The 21,236-nt window shown below is 37.1% G+C and overlaps 1 protein-coding gene and 1 long non-coding RNA gene across 12 annotated transcripts in view; one reads left to right on the top strand and one right to left on the bottom strand.

Moving 5' to 3' along the window:
- LOC149661392 (hemicentin-2-like) overlaps positions 1-1,400 on the top strand; it is a 43,270-nt gene extending 41,870 nt beyond the window's left edge. Inside the window, exon 15 of the mRNA XM_089842915.1 lies at positions 68-1,400. The gene's annotated coding sequence lies outside the window, so the exon portion shown is untranslated. The remainder of the gene's footprint in view (positions 1-67) is intronic.
- LOC149661388 (uncharacterized) overlaps positions 1-21,236 on the bottom strand; it is a 286,806-nt gene that overhangs the window by 126,389 nt on the left and 139,181 nt on the right. For all 11 annotated transcript variants that reach the window (XR_016368896.1, XR_016368888.1, XR_016368894.1 and 8 more), the window contains one exon: positions 1,237-1,339. This is a non-coding gene — a long non-coding RNA (uncharacterized LOC149661388). The remainder of the gene's footprint in view (positions 1-1,236; positions 1,340-21,236) is intronic.

The raw sequence follows: 21,236 nt of genomic DNA, 5'->3' as shown, positions 1-21,236 counted from the left end.
TGCCCTCCCTCGAGGACATACACAGTGGAATTTACTGAATTGGCGGTTTCAATTATCTTTCCCTTAGCCAAGAATCTTACGTATGGAACTGCCGAGCGGAAACTCAACTGTAAATTTAAAAAGAAATACCACGACCGAATTGGATGGATATGTTTGGAATGGTCGCCGCATTTTCGATGCTCAAAAACATAATTAACTCCCCCCCCTCCCCCCCCAAAAAGTTGAAAAAAAAATAGAAACGCGCGAGAGAGAGTAATATATGAACGTATAAAAAAAAAAACTGGCACAAAAATATTTAATATTTATTATCCTAACAAAAATAATTCTTAACGAAGAATGTAATATCGTTTTGATACTTTGAAAGAAAATAACTTAAACCTTGGCTAAAAATGAATATATCTAAAAGAAAACTGTATAAAAACTCATCCGTTCTGATATCAAACTCAGAAGGGAATACTCCCCCAAAAGAAAGATAAAAAAACCGAATCATCGCAAAACGTTGAACATTATTGAACAATATCAGAAAAACATTCGCGTCGCGCGGCAATTCCCATAACGTAATATATACACCTACCACGAAACAACATGGAAGGAATTCTTCGCGGAATCGGGAGAGATCAGTGCCGAATGATAAATAAATATATATAAAAAAATACGACATTTTTTGTTCCATCTCCGTGCTCAACCGTCCATACCGTTTGGACTTTTTGAAGATAATATAAATCTATAAATATATATATATAAATTGTTTTTGAGCCATATTTTCCTTTTGTTATATTCATACCCCCTGCCGGTAAATAAATATATTCGCCTAACATACAACATCAGAAGACGTTACGTTCAAGCACGTCAGCTATAACCTATCGTGCTTTCTATACCTTCACTAACATCCCAAAAAAAAGCTACATTTTGAAAACTTCAGGGTAAACTATTTCTGTCTGAAAAAATAAAACAGGGCTAAATTTTAACATATTTTCATCGTTTTACGTCCCCTTCGGCATTTCATCAGTAAAAATAATAATTTATGACGCTTTTGTGTTTCTCGTATCAATTGAAGTCTCCCCCAGAAAGAATATAAACCAAAAAATTATACATAAATACCATAAGGTACGAATTGTCAGCAAAGACAAAAATCACCCACCAACATTTTAAAAGCGTACAAGTATATTTGATAAAAAGGATTGAAGAATAATCACACGTGTGGAATGTAATCCATAAAAAAATGGTAGAACTTACCACGTGTAAGTGAACATTCCGGTGAAGTTTTTTCATCGTCTCGAGCCAATAAGAGTACGGTTCGCGAAACAAAGTCCTCCGATTCGTTGTATATTGCCGATATCTAAAAAAAAAACAAGCAAAACAAAGGTCCGTCGTAAATAAAGTATAGAAAAATTCACAAACTGCGTCAATTAATTACAGTAATTAACATTTAAATTAATAAAACCCGTTTCAGAGGAGTCGATTGCTTCATCAAATAGCTCTAATAAATTTTTCCGACTTCTGATAGAAATGCAACTATTAAAGACTATATCTCAGGGGTAATCTATTGATTTACTGCACTTAGAAGTTCATTTACAAAGGTAAATTTCTTAAAACAAATAATATCCGGAAGTGCCAGAAGAAGCAACAACACATTTAGCACCAAAAGTAAGTAGTAACGCCTATATATCACAACAAATAAAAAAAGTCCCTCGGAAAGTACTTCCTAACCCTTAATTAAAAAGAATAAGTTCCTGTTATTTTTGCTGCGAGTAAGAAGAGAGTTATGGAGTTGGCAAAAAAAAGAGTAAGAAAAGAAAAAACCGAATAAGAAAGAGTAAAATTGGATCTTCCGGAAAACGTTGCTTTAAAAAAGTAGATTTTTTTACTTTATTTCTTGAGAGGAAGGGAAAGTGATTCTTAAACGCGGGGTTATACGCCAAGGCTTATTTGTCCCTCCTGGATAGGAGGCCTCGCTCACGTCACACCAAAAAGGAAGGAAAAAAATAAAAAGAGTTACGAGGTAGCGAGTAAAAGGGAAAAAGAAAAGCATCTGCTTGTTTCCCATCGATGGAAAAGGCCAGGGAGCGAGAGAGAGAGATGAGGAAAAAATCAAAGCGCTAGAGGTTAATGTCGCTTTCCGCACCCAGTTAAAAACGACCGGAGGAGGGAAAGAAAAACGGAAGAAAAGTGCCCAGGGAACTTGCCCATCCGTTTTAAAAAGTATACCTATATTACATAGCATAGCTATCGGCAAAAAACAACATTGAATCCCCCTTGGAGAAATTAACTATGGCGACGTTGTTATATACATCTTCGAAGATACGCGGCGATTGTTTCTCTATTTTTGTTCCCTTGCGCGGAAAGCAGTGACAACTTGTTCAGTTTATTACTCAAATATACCGATAGCGGTGGCAACTCACAGCGCACGAATCTATCGAAACACGAACTGAGATGTCCTCTGGAATACCAAACATTCGGCCAAGGGGAAGGGAGGAATAACTCTATAAAGAAACGTGGACTATGTCCATAGAAGGGCTGCCCATATTTACTTAGGGTCTGATAAAATTTAATATCGTAGGAGCGGCCAACATCGTGTTAGTAACGAAAAAAAAAAAAACCGAAAATAAAAAAAATATAATTTATAATATGAAAATCCTGAATTCGGTAATTAATTTCCTGAAGTTTTTTAATTTCCTTCTAGGCCTACATCTAAATGAACCTTTCCTCTTTCATTTAATCTATCCGGCTTCGGGTGTAGATTAATTCGAAGTTCTTTACGTCATTGTAAGATCAAGATGAGGCGATCGAAGAATATAGCCTAATGTTTCTACAACATTGCGTTTATTTATTTCTGATCCCCAGGATAATTTCCCGGGTTCGGAGCTCCACGAGCCAAGTAAGAATTTAAACCGTCTATCTTTAGTAATTGAATTTGTAACGAAGCTCTCATTGTTAAAGGAAGCGGGAAAAAGTACGATTGAGTAGAAAAAATATATATCTCGTGACTTTAAGAAACAGAATAGCTTAGAACCGGAATAGGAGAAGAATCAGAGAATAAATGGAATAGGGGGAGGGACAAGAAATCTTCAAAGTTAATCTAACTTTTTAATTCAAACGCCAAAGAGAGAGAATGGAAGAAAATTCAACCGTGCTCCGTAGATTTTCAATTACATTATAGACGCTCTATTTGACATCTTTTACTCTTCTCTCTTGTAGACAACCCTCCGGGGACTTTTAAATTAAAGAGAATCGAACCAAATACGTTCGTGTGAGATTACTGGTAGTTTTCGCGATCTAAACCGTAAATTAGGAACGTCATAACCCTTGACTACAACACCTTTAGTGAGCGATACCCCTGATTGATATCTACGCAATGATAATAAACATTTGGGATTCCATAAATAAAATTAGGGTTGAATAGATCCGGACAAATATCTGTCTTCTCATTTGGAGTAAAAACTTCTGTTATAATTTAGTTCGGACACTGATAAAATCATCCTTTAGTCATACGGGGTACTTCATTGTATTCGCAAGCTGCCGAGATAGAGAAAAACGGAGATTAGCCTTTAGATTCGATTTCTTTCTTAGGCAAAGGCTTAGGATCTCCACATCATTCCTCGAAATAATTGATTGAAGGGCGCAGGGCGGGCATGCCAGTAATCAAGCTGATATATCTAGACCAGAATGGTTAGGAAGATCCTATAGGAAAAAGCATTGAGAAAGGAAGAGAGAAATCGAATATTTATTTTGCCTGAGAAACCGTCTGGAAAAAAAGAGTTGGAAGGGTTATACTTGGTTATACGGTAGCTAGCTTATTCCCACGCGCGTTCCCCCGTAATTGCTTAGCGATTGCCCCCTCCCATCTCTAGAGACAAATTCTTTCGCTAGGCTAAGTAGAAAACCCCTCAAAAAAGGCCTGGAATATCTATCTTTACGTGTTCAAGAGAAAATGCTAAAATTTGGTGAAGTTACTGCGTTAACAATATCAAAATGTCTGAAACATTCTTAAAAAAAAATAAAATTAAGAAAACTATTTTGTAGAAGAATTATAAAGAAATCAATTGTAGTATTCTTAGCTGATTGGGTCTAACGAGTATGGGAGGAAAAATGTTTCGAATTTTTGCCACTTCCTGGTATTGAAATATAATCTCCTCAATTCCATGTAAATTTGACCTCACTGCATAGATATCCAGATCTCAATTCTCTCATATACAGGGTGGCTCAGATACAAAAATTTTCAATTTCCAAAGAAACAATGAACATCAAGTCGTATTTCTACCAATTTTTCTCTAGCGAAACCTGAACCATCCTTTTAATCCATATAAAATAAACGACCAATCCTCCAAAATTCGAGGGTGCAATTTCGATTTCGAATAACCAAACAACCGTTTATGAAAAAAAAAAATAATAATAAAAATAAAATAAATAAAGCGTAAAGCAAATTCTTTTTCTTAAGCGAGAAATGAAAGGAATTTTATCTTCCTTTTGATATTTTCTATTTGGGTTCATCCCCGAAGGAAATAAACAAAAAGCCAATTTTTATTCCTTCCTTCGTTCCCCAATATTTGGAATTTCGGATTTCAATCTACGAATCGTCTTTCCAAAAACGAGGAAATTTCAGACTCCCTAACTCCAGCTAAAGAAAAAAATATTGGAAGGATTGGTTCAGATCAGTTTTTTACTTAAGCCTTTCATAAATTCCGGTAATTTTTTTCTCCATCCTTCTTCTCTTTCCTCAGATTGAGAGACTATTGGGAGAAACGGTGGAGTGAGTAACTTAAGGAGATAAATATTCACGATTAACTGTTATTACTTAAGAGCATAACTGAGGTAATCTGAAGAAGAACAGTGTGATCTACATTATTCTCGGGTCACAGAATGACACTGTTTTAATTACTTCGTCCAAGGAAGGATGAAGGGGTAAAACATTTCAAAATGGCCAGGAGGCGATCTGGCCGAGCTCTTTTTCTCAAACGAATCAATCAAAACTAGCGTGCCATAAAATCTGTTACGTCTGAATTGAAGTCCATATATTTTATATAAAAGCTCATTAACTAAAGTAGTAGACAGTCTATATTAAAATTACATTTTTTTAATCTAGGCTCGAGATGATTAGATAACTTATTTGTTTAAACAGAGATGTCAGAAAGAAGTTACACTTCTTTTAACCCAAAACAAAAACTGGTACAATCGTGTTAGGCTACGTGACAAAGCATTGTTTCGCCCCAAAATCATGAAACAAAAAAATGTGGCCTAACCAAAGTAATACATTTTCGGCTTAACTCAAAACAAAGTAAACTTGACTCAAAAAGTCTAATCTACTTTATTATTCGAGAGTATAAAGTCTGGGAGGCGGTCTATATTTTCTCTTTTTACCCCATAGGGAAAAGAAGTAAACAAAGCTACTAGATGGAAAAATACGTCTAAGCCTTTTGCTCTAATTTTGGGATTTCCAAATGTTTTGGGTTAAGTACACAGTTTGGAGCAAGCTAACTTGGTAAAATAGGGGAAAACCGAAGCGTATTAACATACAATGTTAAGTCTCGTAAGAAATAAAGTAGCGTTGCCTGAACGTGAGCCTAAAATATTTATTTAAAACCGTAACACGTACACTCTTTCAAAGTATAGAGGAATCAACCTTAGAAAGAGAAACGCTTAGCGCAGAGAAAAAAGGTGTGTTTACGATAAAAATACCGGTGTAAGATTGAATTTTGATGTATTAATATTCATATATATTACATTATCCTTTTAAAATAGACCATTTCTCTTAAACAAAAGGTAGATGTATTAACTTATATTTAATTTCAAAATGCATCTCACTGAGTATTCCATTGTTCGAAAATGGGTTAAAAAGCGTTACAATGGACCAGCCTCCAGCAAAGGGTTAAAAAAATGGGCCTTCAGGAGTGAGCGACTCATCTTTGAGTCTTTTGTTTTTTTCTTTTTTCTTTCTTTCTTTTCCACGGTCCCTTTTTTATATAGCGTTAAACGAAACTTGGAAGCGATCTATCATACGGGTCAGTTCACCTAAAAAACGCCACACATTCTCGGCACGGTCCTGAGAAAGAGGCGTCGCAAGGAAGGGGGCAACGCTTAACCTAGCACGAATGCGTAGGCGAAGAAGCTTCTCTTATGGCCCAGAGATCGATGGAGGAGAAGGAATAGGTCCGCCTGGCCCGGAGGACATTCTGGATATATGGTACTATAACTGAAGTGAATAACTTGGGGTCCAGAAACGATATTATAAACAATTGGAATTCAATTTTCGTATTGTACTCCGGGAGGAAAATTATTAAGAAAAAACCATTGCTGATGAATCATACGTCTCCATGTTTTGCTCTGTTTATAAAGACGCAATCTATTTATTATACTTCGAGTTATGACCATCTGATACTAAACATGGACGGGACTGGTCGAGGAAAGAAGAGAGGAAAAGCTGTCGAGAAACTCATCAGAGAGAGGAAGTTTTAGAAGTCGTACGACTAAACTGTCTTCTCGTGGCGCGACTACATTTCCAGATAAAAAAACGAGTACACTAGCTCTTTTCGAACAGCACAATTTCGAAGATATTTCTTTCCAAAGAAACTAAAATGAAGTTAAGTAACTTGAAGTTACGAATTTAACACCTTCGAACTATCTAAACCTCTAGAAGATATAAAATACGATCATCCTCTTAAAAATAAAATATTACGATCTCAAATAAAAAGTAAATTTATTAAAAACAAAGAGAAATTTATGATCATCATTTCTGTAAGTGAAAACACAACACTTCTCTATATCATTCTATTTTTATATTAACTACCTATAGTCTTTGAGGGGTTTATTTTTCCTCTTTACGAAAACCTGTTTTCAATTGCAATTTAGTAAGAAACTAAGACTCTCAGAGAAAGGAGAATTGTAGGCGCAGAAAAACCAATATATTACGTGCAATTTTCTATAAGTATAACGACTCTCTTAAAGAAAGAATAGAGCGAGAAATAGATTTCGAAATCATTTAGAAAGTCTATGGATATCCTATTTTTATTTCAAGGGAGAGAAAAAAAGAAGGCTAAAAAATAGACGCGATTATCTTTCAGGTAGCTATTAGGACCTTGCTTTCATTGTAGAGAAAGGGGGAAAAGAGTGATGGAGTTATCGAGGCAAAAATAAATTTTAAGGCGCTCTTCCTTCTTCCTCTTCAACGTTTAAAAGATACGAGAAGAAAACCAACCGGGGATATTACGGCAGGCGAACAATGTGTTGATGTTAAAAAAAAAATGTTTCCATCAAATCAATGTTAACGTAATAAAAACATGGCACATTTAGGCTTAGCTTATTTTTCGCGTCCCTGGAAATTCCCTTTAAATATTAAATACTTCGTTGATAGTCATCTCCATCACTCTTTAGGGCTTATAAGGGGAAGGAGAGAGTTTCTAGATTATCGAATATTTCTCAGTTCATCGTCCGAAACGATTTATCCTGGCGATCCGTAATTAAACGAACGGTTGGACGTATACTAACGACAAAAAGAACAAAACCAAGCATATTTGCTCGGAAGATAATTTACCAAATGAGGTCTTTAAAGTTTATCCATCAAGCGATGAAGATGGAATGCATTTCATTAAAGGAAGATACCATTTCAGAATTCTTAAAGGAAAAGGTCAGGGTAACGAAAGGCCCGGTTTAGAAGATATTAAAATCGATAATTTAAAAAAATAAACTTTCCCTAATTAGGATTAATATCCAATTAATTGGCCATAAAATTGAAAAGTAGGACCGGACCTTTTTTGCGTCAAGTGAAAATCTCGCACAAATGGGATTAACTAAATTGATTAGACTGATCTGCTCAAAATAGTAGACTTTCTACCTTAAAATCCAACTCTTCAATTTTAGGGTTAATTAATTGGATAGATATTTTAATAGTAATTAAGAAATGTTTAATTTTTTTCGATATCTTACTTAGCTTTAAGGTCTAATGTTAAGTACCTTGAACCTTTCCCTTTAAGTCTTAGGTAAGGTTCAGTGCCTTTACTTTAATTTTACAATAATTTTCACGGAATAAGCTTCAAAGGATATTCTAACTTAATTGCGGAATTTTGAATAATAATTAGCGCTTCAAATTTAATTGTAATTGAGAAAATTCGTATGGATACGGAATATTGATTCCAGCGGAAAATAAAGTAGTAGTACGCAAGAGTACAGTTGAAAATTGGTAATTTCATTTGTTGCAAGTGCAAAAGTTATAACTTTAACATAAGGTCTTTTCTTCCTACTCGTATCCACAAAACAAACTTATCATACTTCAAAGGGTCGCGAATTCTTACTGGCTAACCACGTAGTGTGATGTAATATAAAAGGTCACGCGAGAATATTGGATAAAAGTAATGGCTCTTTTTAAAGTGATACTTAAACCGTCGAAAATATTTTGAATAGAAAATCATTAAAATCAATAGAAGTTTCATTGTTAAGTGCTTTGATATAATTAACCGATGGAACAAGTTCAGTACCTCTTTAAAAAGAACCTCGTTACAACTCGCCAACTCTTACTATACGAAAGAAAACACTGTTTTCATTCGAAATAAGGTACGTCCTGCACACATCAGTGGTTTCCCAGGAGTAAACCTTGTGTAAACATGATTTGAAGGGTCCCTGGTTATTTGTTTATCTTGACTCACACTTGACCGACTATTCCCATATTCCCTTTTATTAAACACTTAAAGCGTAAGCGTCTAGCGCATTCTCAAAATAGATTTATAAAATTACCATATATGTATCGCAACATTTAATCATCATTTTGGTCCTAGATGAAAGTTCCGTTTCTATTATTGAAGTCCTGGAAAGTAAATAAAGCTGGTTTGGTCGCAGATCAAAGTTCACTAAGGCGCAAGGGTGTTAGAAGTACGGGAAGAATATTGGAATTGAGAAAGTATGGATAGAGAAAATCAATTTTGATTTCAGACAGAATGTTGCAACGCCTAGCTCGTTTTTATTTTGCATAAAAAGTTTAGAGCGGGTGCAAAAAAATGCAGTGACTTTTTGAGCTTATTTTCATTCCAATTTTTAGGACAGCATACTTCTCGGAGAAAGAGACGCAGAAGAGAAAAAAGCGAACAAGGGATAAAGAAAAAAAGATGCAAAATAAAAAAGGACGACGACTTTTCACCTAACTCTTTTTCTTGAAAGCCTTTTCCGAATTTTTTTTTTTTTTCAAAGTCTCGGAAAGAAAAAAAAGTCAGAGAGTAAAGATGTATATTTTTATAAATATATATTTTGGTAAAGTTAAAATGGGGGGGGGGACTATAGGAACCAACGCGAGGCTAGGGGTACGTAGTGTGGCAAAAAAGCCCATTTTGGGCAAAAACTCATACATATGGATGACCCCAGGGCAATCGGCGAATAAGACGCTAGAAGAAGAGCCAACGAATGGGAAAAAAATCCCTAAAAATCTTTTCCTCTCATCTTCTTCTCAAAAAAGAAGGATTTTTTTATGTTTTACGCCATCAGAAATACATTAAACCGGAAGATAGGAATCAGATAAAATAAAATCATATATTTTTCTTCTCCAAAGCTTACTGTATTGAAGACATTTGATCATTTCAAAATAGTAATAGACGAATAATTTCGTAACTAATTTACTTCTGATCTTAAAGTAAAGAGAAAAAGCTTGTTTCGCGCGTGGCGAAGAAGCGTCAAGCTCGGATTCAAGAAGTTGAAGAGAAAAAATGTAAAATTATTCAATAAGGTTTTGGCAAGGACAACTGTTTTTAAAGAACGTTCGTTCGGTCGTTCGCGACTGGGCTGCTTCAGAGAAATACACACGGATTCATTTCCCGGGAATTTTTCTTTTTGAATTCGCGTATGTCTCTCTCTACATCATTAGAAACAGTCGAAATTTTCTTTTCTTATATTGTTAAAGAAATTCCGAAACAAGAAGCATAAATTTAGTCTTATTTACAATAAAACTTCTTTGAAATGAATTTTTTTTAAATTAGAATCCTCGTTAGAAGTTTCTCGAAGAGATATTGTTCTCTCAAAGATAGATTTAAAATTTTTAAATTTAATAATTCCAACAGAAACTACTGCAAGGGACATTTTATAAAGGTATATATGTATATCATATATGAATTTGTTACGAAAACCAATACAAAACCTCGTGGAGAAACTTAGTTTACCCTTTTCTAGGGACCAAAGGATGAAAGCTAATCTATTTTGCTTTCATTTCGTGCCCTTTTCCGTAACAGTCAGTTACGAGATTATCCTATAGTCGACGTTGACGTAATCCGATATTTCTTTGGTTGAGATCACGCTTCGTGGTGCTTCCTTGGCGTCTTTATTCGCCATCTCAGACGTAACATAAGGGACGAGACGACAAAACGGGCCTAAGTCGTTAATGGGCGAATGGAAAGGGCCCTAATCCTAAGAGAAACTAGATACGCCTGATCAGTTCCTCTCCTCATATAGCACCTTTAGTCCGTCCGTTCGTTGGCGACCCAAGGCGTATGAAATATAAATTGCGCGTTAAGAGCTGAGAAACTCAGTTAGGTATACTACTACCGCGAGAGATCAGACGACGTATCTCCCTTCTATCCAAACCAAAAGGATAGATAGATGGAAGAATATAAACCTGCCGATAACCCTATCCTATCTCCTAAAGTCCACCTTAAAGCTGAAACTGTTCTTGGGATGATTCAAAATTTAAACGTTTTAAGCAATGTATATACTGTATACTTTCGCTCGAAAACATACGGATGAGAAACGTTCAATGCTTAAGGAAAGTTGCGGATGAGTTTAGCTCGCTTGTGGACTTCAAGTTCAGGAATCCCAGCGGGTCACGCAGCTGGTGTGATAGTGGGGTGAATTCGCCTTCGGGAAAGCTTTCAATATTCATGCGTAGGATTCGGGATATGTCCTTAACGGAAACCGGTGAAGCCTATTGTAATTGGACTCCACGTCGCTCAAATTCCTTGGGGCAATTAGCGCGCGCGAGTTCGACTAACGTAGCCATTAACCCACGGACATTCTCGACTTGGAATTACACGTGTTACTTTGATCCCCGCAACGTCATCCAACCCTTTCCGGAGGCCATCTTCCAAGGAACCTAACAGCTCTCGTTCGATACCGTTATTATCAAATACCCTCGGTCTAAAACTCGCCAGAAATTGATGAGGCGAAGCGAAATTTATAATTTAAAGAACCACGTTCAGTTTAGCTTAACACCAGAGCAATAATTTCCACGATTTTAGTTTCCATAAACACATCTACAAATATGACAAGGAATACAAGCTTTATTTGGTTATTTCTCTTTAGATGTCATCGATTTCTGGCTACTGGTTTTCCGCACGGATGCTCGAGAGCGGCGGCGACACCGGCCGGTGTTCCCGATCTAAAACCACGCTAGGGCGCCCACCCAACATCCGGTTGGTTTACAGCGGACCTACTCGAGACTTCTGGCCCTTTCGGGTAAGGCAGTGGTGTCATTTATACACAATAATCTTATTCTAATCTCGAGACAGGTCGAGTGGAGAAAGTCAAGCTTGCGAAAGTACGATATTCGACGCTCGCACGAGTGACGTTGATAATTTCTGGCCTAGCATAGAATATTCCGTATTGGTGACGATTTCCTAAACTTGGTTTGTTTGTAGGTAATTGTAATAAGAGGCATACTTTGTCTTGGAACAAATGTGGAACAGTAATGTCAGTGAAAAAATAAACATCTAACCTCACGAACATCTTAACTTTAGCTGGACAAAAATTCCTTATCACCATTTTGTTTGTTAATTATTAGAATGCAAAGGAATAAAGGCCGTGGTGTCGAAGCAAAGAACTAATTTAATATTAGATAATTTTTCGTCCCTTTAGAGATAAAATATCCATTAGTATGAAACGAATGAGGGAAATGCAATTAGCAGGAAGTGTAGTCTTTGTTTTCACAATGAAAATGACCCGCAGTTTTGTTGTTTCTCCGTTAATGAAAATGTTGCCTCGAGTATATAAGGTTGGAACGTGTTGAACGCAACGCTCCACGTGTGGCTCGGGTCAAAAAACTCAAAACAAGGGTTATATAGAACTATCATCTGTTTAAGCAATTCATTGAAATTATTTATCCGTGCCACTCTAAGAAAGTGAAGAGAGAAAGAGAGTATACAAGACTGAGTCGTTTGAAGACACGTGGAAAAGGAGTGGAAACGTTTACCAATTTTTCCTTTTTTCCGATCATAACGCCGCTCGCTTCGTTGCCCTTATGTCTTGCCATCGCTTCATAAAGCTCACATTTTCATTTAGAAGCTTAGGAGATCAATTTTTCGTTTTGGGCAAGAGGTCGAAAAAGGGTGGAGTAAAAGAGTTACAGTACTCGAGAAAACAGCTTGCATAAAAGTCAGCCTTGTCAGCGATTTCGGATACACAGAAACGAGTCGACTTTCTCTTAAAACTATAGATTCCTTTTTTATTTCCTTTCTCTTTCTCTCTTGGGTTCCATTGGCAAACAAGGTGAAACAAACTACGGAAGGGAAATGTGAAGAAAGGTCCGATGCAACATAAACTAAAACCACTTCCAGACGGTGCAATATTTTGACTACTATTTGGTTGAATTGTCTCGAACTGGGTTAATTAATAACAGTCGTCTGAAAAGGACTTTTCACGAAATTAAGACATAGTTATTCCCGATGAAAACTACCTATCAACAAACAGACAAACATTTCTAATAATTAAGCACGGTAAAATAAACTCCTTAAGAAAGTTTGTTTCTTCTATGAACATACTCCCTGAACGTTTTCTTCCGAAAATAACTTCCCGTTAATAATTGCGATGGCGAATTTACTTCCCTCTAGTAAAAGTTTCATAGGAAACGAATTGGAGGAAGAGAAGAATACGAGATTATACCCGTCCGTATGTTGCCAATCGCGGAGGCTGGAGAAAATCTAGCGGAAGCTAGTTTGGTAATCCTAAACTCGTTACCGCGCAACGTTGATGTTTTTTCTTCGCCTTTGATGCCCTGATTCCTACCTTAAGGAGGTTATGGGGCGGCTTATTAGTGTCGGTTTACTTTGGTAGCATCTGCTGTCTTTACCTAGTCATTGAGCGGTTTAATACAGCCGTAATTTGAAGAACTGTTGAGCTAGGAATCTAAGGCCCTCACATACTAGATATTTATTTCACTAAAATACAAATAGTTCTCTTTTCATATTTACTTCCTCGCGGCGATTCGAGACTTAATTTTTAATTACAGAATATTAAATTAGTTTTTTAATCCTATTATTGTTAGCTTAGTCGAAATTCGGGTTTTCTCTTGATAAAAGAGTTTTGAAACATTAACGACAACAGCTTATCGCGATAGGTAGGAAAAACCATCATTGCATGAGGTAAAAAGAATATAGTTACAGTTTCTAAGCCTTGGTCTTTAAAATGATATTCTGGACACGAATGCAAGTAGCGTGAGATTAAAGAAATTTCTGCGGGAAAGCTGCGCTCAGTGATGAATGTAGGTAAATATTTATACAAAGGGTTGAATGGAGAAACAGAATAAGATAATCGGATAAATACACTCGACTATATTTCTCCAGATTTTTATCTTTGCATCTGACAAAACGAAAGGATACTATATTTCAGGCTAAAGAAAACAAAGTTTTTTTTCGGATCAGCGTGGTTCAGATCAGAAGACTTCTAAACTGGTTAACATTCCTCCAGCATTTAAAGTTATTCCCTGCCTCATGTTTATCTTCACGCAACCTAGAGTTTATTTGACCTAAGCCATACTTCCTTAACCATATGGTTTTGCGGGTGCCTGGGAAGGCGTATTTTGTTCCTACACAATGTTGAACCTCATAAGATAGAAAATTTGTGTAGATCAATTGCACATCGGTATAATTGCAGCAGATAGGAGTGCAGGAACCGGCATGATCATGTCATTCAGAAGATAATTTATCTTAATGTTTTAGTTCAACTCTAAAAATAGCAAGTGATATATACGTTTCTTCATATTATAATAATAACAGGAGTTCATACCGGAGTGAAATACATAACACGCGGGCTATTAAATTCGCATTTGTAGACGCCTGACGTCACAAAAACCTCTCTCCTCGCCTCTAAAATCAAATTTGGGGTGGGAAGCTCTTACCGGTTACTAACCTCGCCTCTCATTTCTTCCAAGGGACTCTGGGTAAAAAACGTTTTGATCACATGAACTGCTCTGACCAATCGAAAGCCTTCTTACATTTTGTTTTTGTAAAGACTAACTAACATAGACTGGCGACACCAATATTTTACTGGCTTCATAGTGCAATAGCAAAAACCTTCACCCGTTCCCTATCTTGTTGGGTTTCCCTAAAGAAGCCTGTCTACCTAGCAAAGAGGCTAGGTAGTCTATAGTTTTGTGGGAGCTGAGCTCGGATATCGTGGAAAACCAGCTGGTTAAAGTTGTCGGTATCGGACTGTCGGTATGGCGTACGTAATTAGGGATAAGATTAAATTAAATAAGTTAACGCAGTGCAACTTTTGCCTAAAAGAAGATCCAATAAAGTATAAAAGTCAGTCTAGTCAAACCGTTCAAGTTACTTCTTTTAAACCTAGTACGCCTTCCGAGTTAAGCCTTGGCGTTGTTTACAAATCAAGCCAAGCACATTTGTAACAGGATCTATGAGTGGCCTATTATTACGGAGCCTACCCCCGCCCCTAACGCTAGGTGTCGCTTTTCATGCTTTCAATCACATTCCTATGGTAGTATTTGATTCTCCCACTAGAGAGCGTAAAGGTATCGCGGAAACGTCACGCGTCGGTAAATGCGCGCCACTATTAAAGCTCATTTCATCACTCCGGTATGAACTCCTGATAATAATAATAATAATCTAGGCTTTGTCTATGAAGGGATTTCCACACTAAGCCTGTGGCTTATTTACAGGTGGGTCCCTTTACATTGCATAGAGGGGTGGTGGCTAGCCCCTATGCCACAGCTAACCTATACAACGCCCTATACTAACTATTACCGTTAAACCTCTGCAAGTTAAGGCCCTAATTAAAAAACTAAATAACTGGTCGACAATATTCTCCATAAAAAATTACTTGATTCCTAAATCGTAAACTTTCAATTTAAAATACTTTAAGAAAGCGGCTTTCGATCAACAAAAGAAAACTTATTTGAAATTGTAGTTTGAATAAGGAATTGCTTTGGGAATTAGAATATTTCGATGAAAGTTTACAGAATAATATTTCGGAATTGTCGAAAATAGAAATTGCTGGTCCCCTCTCGACTCGCCAGGCTTAGAACACGCACTCGGATGATTATTTTTTCCCGCTTTTTTCGCCTAAAGCGCCTAAAATCGTTTAGCTCGTAAAAGTCTCGGGAGAAAGACTACTGGGTAGAAAATGTTTTTTCCTTTCGAAGCTGAGATAGAAAAGGAACAATATATTTTATCCGCGGTAATGCGGGTGCTGGATGAATGATATAAGAACCAGGTGGTAATATCCACGTTAAAAGAAATGGGCTTGAGTAGATCTCCCAATTTTAAGTTTGGATGATTGTATTACGGAGTTGTTTCCAAAGACTATTGTAAATCCGAATTAAACATTCTGAGTTTTGTCGCTATCATGTAACGTAAGACTGTAACTGATCTGTAATCGTTATGTATTGCATGGAACATAGCTATGGTATAACTTCTAAACGTGGTCACTCGCTCGCCACAGAAAGAGATTCGCGAAGGAAGAGGATAGACGAAGGAAGAAGAAAAGATAGCCCGGGGAGAGCTTTGAACGTTTGTGTATTACACGCATACACAGTAGTTATACGCATTTGGGGAAAAATGATTGTCGCGGAGGCAACTTTGAGAGGAACGCGCATCTTTCTGAAAAGAAGGGCTCAACACGTGTTAGGAGCTAGCCAGCTAGCTACAAGATCGTCAGACTGGAACCCTAGATATACAATAAAGAAGACCCTATTCGCTTTTAGGGGTAAAATAGGCTTTGGCAATCTCTCACACCCACTCGTCACAACGAGATTTTCAGGAGAACCTTTTATAATTGCGCTTTTCCGAGTCCCCCAACATGAAGACAAACACCAGAAGTAAAACCCGAGCTTCATCAGTCTAGAATATGAAACTGCGAAGTGGGATTCATGTTTAGGCTGTATTACTTTAAGTAATTCTCTTTTATCCCACTACACGCAGTTCAAAGCACATAGCGTGGTTTAGATCGAAAAAATCAGTATGTTCAATGGAAAACATAGACGTTAAAACTCCTCGGGATTGAAACATTTGGGTTTTTTAATCCAAGAGACCCTGACAACTCATGTCTATGAGTCAACTAGGCTTAGCTCTTTGGTTTTGTGTATAACAGCCAACAGGGAACGGGACTTAGGGGTGCTTAATAATTGATAGAAGGCCTAATCCTGCAAAGGCCCGTCGCGGTGCAATATATAGACCCTTTCTCTTCCTCCGATATTTTTTTATTCTTGTCAGTTGGTTCTCTATTTTCCCGGAATCACACCGGGTTGATAACGAATCAAAAGGAACCAACCTTTCGTTCTCTTAATATTATTGTACCCTGTTTTAATCCGCTTCCCCAATTTCAAATTTGATACGGTATCGTTATTGATATTAAACTAAGGACTGGAAAAATAGATGTACCCCAAATTTCGCATGCTAATGGAATTAGATCTAATTACGAAATAGACATGAACAGGGGGAGAGAGAGTCTTAGCCGGAGATGAGTCAACTCACCGCCCTTTTATAAAACCCGTTTCCCATGAAGCTGTACTGCGAGATTAAAATCAACTATATGGAGGCGTGCAATTTTGTTTCATTTGCTGTACGAGAAACGACAGATGGTTAGTTTGCATCTATGCTAATGTATATACGAAACGTTGCGTACTGGAATTAATTATGAACATGTTACTCGTATAAGGGAAGAGTTTTATCATTGATTAAACTAAGGGGAAGGTGACCCTGAAACTAGATCGAGCTAAACTGTTACAGCTTAATTGATTCATCCCCAAATTATATAAATTTTAACCGTAAGAGCCAATAGAGGATAAGCTATGACCCTACAAGTTCGTAGCTCATTCTTCTCTAGCTCCCGCATAATAACTCAAATGTAGTGAAGACATGAACTTATTCCTTTTAAATCAGAGATAATGGAAAATTAGTGATACTGTCTCTTTACTCGTGGATTGGGCCGCATTTCATTTGAAATTTAACATTGCGTACTCCGAATAGAAAAGGCATGGAACTAAAGAGTCTGCGAATTAAGGCCTGCAACCCTGAACTCTTTTTCTCCTCTTTAAAAGAGCGATGATTTCATCTTCTTAATCGTGTCCATTAACTCCTGGTTAAAAACTAATTAGCGTTTCATCGCTTATAGGTCATCTTCTCTCAGTTAAAAAACGAATGATAATAGGAAGTCTGCATGAATAACAAAAAATTAGGATGGAATGGTGCACGGACCCTTCATTAAGGATAGGCGGGGTCCTTAAAGAGAGTTGGGATGGTTCTCCTAGCCTCTTTTGTGTTTCGTGTAATGGCTAGAATTTAGTCCCAATTTTTTTAAACCCTTTGAAGGCAAAAAAAAATTGCTCATGAAAGATAGAAAGAAGAAGGTCATGGAAAATAAAGGCAGTATTCTTTTGTGTCAGTGTTTGGGCGAGGCCGTATGTCACGCTTCTCAAAAAGACATCGATCTTCGCTCGTATTAAAGACAAAGAGCTAAAGAAACTCGTCACGAAAGAATAATTCTGGAGAGCTCTTGAGTACTATGAAAATCATAATGTCCGATGGTAATTTTTTTTCTACATTATATTTAAGCGTAAGGATATGATTCTCAGTCGAGATACGTTCTAAGACAATGGTATAATCCATTTTGGTCAAGTTAGAATTAGGTTAAGGTCAATTACAAATATTATAATTGGAAAAAGATATTTTATCCAAAGAAAGGATGAATTTTGAAATTTATTTGAAGCTTTTGACACACATGGTTCAACTTTTCCTAGGCTTCAACTAGGAATTACTTGAAGTAGTACTGATGTAGTATTTTGACTTTTGAACCATATTCTTCGCTGTTGAAACCATTTCTCTACTCTTACTATTTTAGCATTCGGTTAGAGTATAAGTTATTCGTAGATAATGATAATTGAACTCATGATGGAAAAAAACCTAAATTAGGGTTGAATATATATGGGGTTTAGACACGCGTAAGGGGCCAAAAGAAAGGAATTATAGTTAGCTATCCCTCAAGAGAACCTTTCAACGAAGGCGAGATTCCTTCGCACGGAATGTCAAGCGAGGGAAGGCGTCGTACTCATTCGTCCAACCAGTTGACGCGTAAAAACCTTGCGAGATTTTTTACGAGTCGCGTATTTTTTTACACGGGGCTTGGCGCGGAGCTGAAGACTGAAGTCCTATGCCTATATTTCCTATAATAAGGCGCAGCTGCTGGGAGGCTTCGAATAAATCTTTTTCACGCGATAGTCTTGTCAACAGCGACGCTAATAACGTCCAGGGAAATGCGTACCGGAAAAACCCGGAATACGAGAACCTAACAGTGTAGGCAAAGACCTAACTTAAGCCTTGCCCGAGTATAATATAAAGAACCCCCCTTATCGAGCGAAGAACGCCTTAAGAAAACAAGTAGAGAATGTCAATTTAAAATACCCTTAAAACGAAGGCAGGACTAAGTAGGCATTTCAAGTACTATTTTCTTAAAGAAATCACGTATTGATCTAAACAAAATATTATGTCCCAGCTCCAGTTATCTCTACTGGTTTCAAACAAAAAGAGTTTTAGCATATTTTTAAAACCAATATATCCCTTTATTATAAACATAAAAGGGTTAATAACATACGCATTGTTGATCGTAATTAATAGAGTGGCTTAATTAATCAAGAAATTTAACTTAAAATTATCTAATCAAAATCTCGTAGCCCTTTCAATTGGATCGTAATGCTTAAAAACCTATAATTTTCAGGGGTTTAATATCAGGCATGACAGGGGTAAAAGGCCCTTTTTTGTTTCTCTTCGTCCTCGATCACGAATGTATAAATTATATCGGTAAATAAGCGATAAAGCTCAACTTTCCCGGCAACGTCAACACCCCCTAAAAGCACAGGCATTTCTTTTTTTATTCTCTGGTCTCCTGAGAGAAAAACATGATCGATTTATAACCGGGGAAAATATGAAGAGAAAAACATAAACTTCCTTAAGCCGAAAGCGCGACATTCTCTGAATTTTAACTCAGCTCTAGGCTTAATACCAGGCTTAAATTTGTGATGTGAGAATAAACATTCAAAGAAAGAAGAGATGATACAGAAAATGATATTCCAAACTCAACTTGGAATTGAAAAAAAAAAAAACATCATTGACATTTGCTAATATTCATTATTCTTTCATTTTGTTTTTGATCTGAACCATTCTGCGGCATAATAAAGAAGCTTAGCAATTTTAGGGAAAATAAAATTGGAATCCCCATCTTAGATCTGTTTTTCTTTTCTTCTAGACTCTGGAAAAGTTAATAAAACAATTCTTCTAAAACAAACACGAAAGAACAGCCCCCGGATGAGGAGAAAGAGAGAAAGGGTTGTTTTTATACTATCCGATATATTATTTCACTTGGGGCTATGAACTAGGCCTACATCTCCCTTTCCAATAACGTTATTGTATTAGTTAAAGGGGTTCTCTGTACCACGGATTTTTCTCTCTCTCCCGCCCCCCTTCAGAGAAGGATTAGGCGTGACACTGAGTTTATTTTTCTAGATTGTGTAAATTGAATGGGAGGAAGCGGACACGCGCCTTAATTAGCAGTTGCTTCTCCCTTCCCTGTTTTCCCTTGTGTAATTCTGTCGCCGCTCGACACTCCTCGCGGATTGAATGAATTCCCTGGTTTTCTAGCTTTTCCTATTGCTAAATTTTTCTCTTCTAGTTTCTTTGATGAAATATCTGCAAGGAATTTTCGAAAATTTCATTGTCATACTTGATATTACAGGAATTTAAAATCCTCTTCAATTATCTTCGTTTAAAACACGAGGAGAGGTCACTAATACGAAACCAAATTAACATTAAAATGCCAGATTAGAGTATGAAAGGTGTGTTTATTTTTAGACATGGAAACCATTGCCTTAAGTTGTTTCGTCTAAGATTTCTCCTGGCAACGTTTCCATCCGGCGATTTCTCTAGTTTCCAGCATATATTTTTTTGGCTTTATTCTTCGTTTTTCCCCAAGCGTGCGGTATCCCCTTGGTGACGACATGGTGGCAAAGGAGAGAGGATGAAGAGCAAAAGAGAGAGAGAGAAAGAGGATGGAGAGAAAAAGATGCTGATGCCCGTGTTTCGACGCCTCGGGCTCTGAAACTAATTTAAAAATCTTTGTACAGAAACGGAGGAAAATGTAATACGGAGCGCGCGGGGCATTGTGGATAAGATGAATTGGTGATGCATGCCGCGGAAGACTGGGATCGTGAAGGAAAAAAAATATTTTCCTAGATTTTTTTTTCTGCTCCTCCCGTTTTACGATGCTGGGATCGTGGGAGGAAGATCCTTGTAAAAAAGGGATTAGAGTAAGATGAAGGGTGTGTGGGGTCCTCTCTGGAATCCTTCGAGGCTATAGAGAGCCGTTTTCCTCTCGTTACATTGACGACTTCCTCTCATACCCAAGTTAGTCTTACAAAAACACTTTCCCCTGTGTATCAAAAGTGCCGTGCTGCTATCTTTAAATTTTAGGCCCTAATTTAAGGTAGGTACTGAACCGTTTCTTTTTAAACATTCAACCAGTAATTCCCATAGGAAAAATCTATATTTCTAAATTGGAACTATTTTTTTTCCATGGAATGCAATACTTCGCTGTAAATTTCACTTTCCATTGCGAGCGGCAAACATTTACACAACTGATTTTGTATAAATTGTGTACCATTCCATTACATTTCAAGGTGAAAAACGCCTTAACAGAAAAATTGGGTGTCATTAACAACCCTACTGGGAATTCAAGAAACGTAACGTCACAAACGGCGCTAAATTTGTAGGAAACGAAATATGACGTGATTGGGGTATGAAGAAAAAAGCAGTCAGTCAGTGTTGGATTGACGGTAAAAAAGCGATTAAGTGTAGGGGAAAAAACCCGTTATTAGTGGTTTCCGACTATAGTCCTAGTGGTAAAGTTCCCTCTCTCTCCCTTTGGTTCGGTTAGATCAAGTCAGAGGCGAAGAGTTGGGAATTTTTTTTTACAACCGTGTTATATATTCCATAAGGAAATGACAGGAGCGCCTGCTTGCTTTTTGTACATGGCTGGCAGCACAACACGAG

This window comes from Phalangium opilio, unplaced genomic scaffold (assembly GCF_054372755.1).
Source record: "Phalangium opilio isolate 3A_F unplaced genomic scaffold, DU_Popi_V2 ptg000070l_1, whole genome shotgun sequence".
In the NCBI taxonomy this organism is placed as follows: Eukaryota; Metazoa; Arthropoda; class Arachnida; order Opiliones; family Phalangiidae; genus Phalangium; species Phalangium opilio.
This window is presented reverse-complemented; position numbering and strand designations above follow the sequence as displayed.